Genomic DNA, 3077 nt, shown 5'->3' with positions numbered 1-3077 from the left:
ATCTGTTGTAGTGTGGACATGTCAGTTACCCTGGTCACTGGAGGGTACCTCAGAGCAGTAGCATGGACATGTAAGTTACCCCTGTCACTGCACGGTACCTGAGACCTTTAGTGTGGACATGTTGGTTACCCTGGTCACTGAGCGGTACTTCAGACAAGTAGTGTGGACATGTCAGTTACCCTGGTCACTGAACGGTACCTCAGACCTTAAGTGTGGACATGTCAGTTACCCTGGTCACTGGAGGGTACCTCAGACCTGTAGTGTGGACATTTCAGTTACCCTGGTCACTGGAGGGTACCTCAGACCAGTAGTGTGGACATGTCAGTTACCCTGGTCACTGAACGGTACCTCAGACCTGTAGTGTGGACATGTCAATTACCCTGGTCACTGGAGGGTACCTCAGACCAGTAGTGTGGACATGTCAGTTACCCTGGTCACTGAACGGTACCTCAGACCTGTAGTGTGGACATGTCAATTACCCTGGTCACTGGAGGGTACCTCAGACCAGTAGTGTGGACATGTCAATTACACTGGTCATTGGAGGGTACCTAAGACCAGTAGCATGGACATGTCAGTTACACTTATCACTGCACTGGTACCTTACCCTGGTCACTGAAGGGTACCTCAGACCAGTAGTGTGGACATGTCAGTTACCCTGGTCACTGAACGGTACCTCAGACCTGTAGTGTGGACATGTCAGTTACCCTGGTCACTGAACGGTACCTCAGACCTTAAGTGTGGATATGTCAGTTACCCTGATCACTGCAGGGAACCTCAGACCAGTAGTGTGGACATGTCAGTTACCCTGGTCACTGAACGGTACCTCAGACCTGTAGTGTGGACATGTCAGTTACCCTGGTCACTGAACGGTACCTCAGACCTGTAGTGTGGACATGTCAGTTACCCTGGTCACTGAACGGTACCTCAGACCTGTAGTGTGGACATGTCAGTTACCCTGGTCACTGAACGGTACCTCAGACCTGTAGTGTGGACATGTCAGTTACCCTGGTCACTGAAGGGTACCTCAGACCTGTAGTGTGGACATGTCAGTTACCCTGGTCACTGAACGGTACCTCAGACCTGTAGTGTGGACATGTCAGTTACCCTGGTCACTGAACGGTACCTCAGACCTGTAGTGTGGACATGTCAGTTACCCTGGTCACTGAACGGTACCTCAGACCTGTAGTGTGGACATGTCAGTTACCCTGGTCACTGCAGGGTACCTCAGACCAGTAGCATGGACATGTAAGTTACCCATGTCACTGCAGGGTACCTGAGACCAGTACTGTGGACATGTCAGATACCCTGGTCACTGAACGGTACCTCAGACCAGTAATGTGGATATGTCAGTTATCATGGTCACTGAACGGTACCTTCAACAAGTAGTGTTGACATATCAGTTACCCTGGTCACTGGAGGGTACCTAAGACCTGTAATTTGGACATGTCAGTTACCCTGGTCACAGGAGGTTACCTCAGACCTTAAGTGTGGACATGTTGGTTACCCTAGTCACTGAACGGTACCTAAGACCAGTAGTGTGGACATGTCAGTTACCCTGGTCACTGAACGGTACCTCAGACCTTAAGTGTGGATATGTCAGTTACCCTGATCACTGCAGGGTACCTAAGACCAGTACTGTGGACATGTCAGTTACCCTGGTCACTGAACGGTACCTCAGACCTGTAGTGTGGACATGTCAGTTACCCTGGTCACTGAGCGGTACCTCAGACCAGTAGTGTGGACATGTCAGTTACCCTGGTCACTGGAGGTTACCTCAGACCAGTAGTGTGGACATGTCAATTACCCTGGTTACTGGAGGGTACCTCAAACCAGTAGCATTGACATGTCAGTTACCCTGGTCACTGCAGGGTACCTCAGACCAGTAGTGTGGACATATCAGTTACCCTGGTCACTGGAGGGTACCTCAGACCAGTAGCTTGGACATGTCAGTTACCCTTGTCACTAAACGGTACCTCAGACTAGTAGTGTGGACATATCAGTTACCCTGGTCACTGCACGGTACCTCAGACCAGTAATGTGGACATGTCAGTTACCCTGGTCACTGAACAGTACCTCAGACCTGTATTGTGGACATGTCATTTACCATGGTCACTGCTGTTTACCTCAGACCAGTAGTGTGAAAATGTCAATTACCCTGGTTACTGGAGGGTACCTCAGACCAGTAGCATGGACATGTTAGTTACCCTTGTCACTGCAGGGTACCTCAGACCAGTAGTGTGGACATGTCAGTTACCCTGGTCACTGCTAATACCAGTAGTGTGGACATGTTAATTACCCTGGATACTGAGCGGTATCTCAAACCAGTAGTGTGGACATGTCAGTTACCCTGGTCACTGTGGACATGTCAGTTGGTCACTGAGGGTACCTCAGACCTGTAGTGTGGACATGTCAATTACACTGGTCACTGAACGGTACCTCAGACCAGTAGTGTGGACATGTCAGTTACCCTGGTCATTGCGGGGTACCTCAGACCAGTAGTATGGACATGTCAGTTACCCTGGTCACTTGCAGCGGTAACTCAGACCAGTAGTGTGGACATGTCAGTTACCCTGGTCACTGCACGGTACCTCAGACCAGTAGTGTGGACATGTCAGTTAACCTGGTCACTAAACAGTACCTCAGACCTTTAGTGTGGACATGTCAGTTATCCTGGTTACAGCAGGGTACCTCAGACCAGTAGTGTAGACATATCAGTTACCCTGGTCACTTCAGGAAACCTCAGACCAGTAGTGTTGACATATCAATTACACTGGTCACTGGAGGGAACCTCAGACCAGTAGTGTGGACATGTCAGTTACCCTGGTCACTGAACAGTACCTCAGACCAGTAGTGTGTACATGTCAGTTACCCTGGTCATTGGGGGGTACCTCAGACCAGTAGTGTGGACATGTCAGTTACCCTGCTCAATGCAAGGTACCTCAGACCAGTAGTGTGGAGATGTCAGTTACCCTGGTCACTGGAGGGTACCTCAGACCAGTAGTGTGGACATGTCAGTTAACCTAGTGACTGCAGGGTACCTCAGACCAGTAGTGTGGACATGTTAGTTACCCTGGTTA

The sequence above is a fragment of the Ylistrum balloti genome, unplaced genomic scaffold (assembly GCF_031769215.1).
Source record: "Ylistrum balloti isolate Yb309-2 unplaced genomic scaffold, AGI_CSIRO_Ybal_v1 Utg371014, whole genome shotgun sequence".
Lineage (NCBI taxonomy): Eukaryota > Metazoa > Mollusca > Bivalvia > Pectinida > Pectinidae > Ylistrum > Ylistrum balloti.
Note: the sequence above shows the minus strand (reverse complement) of the source record.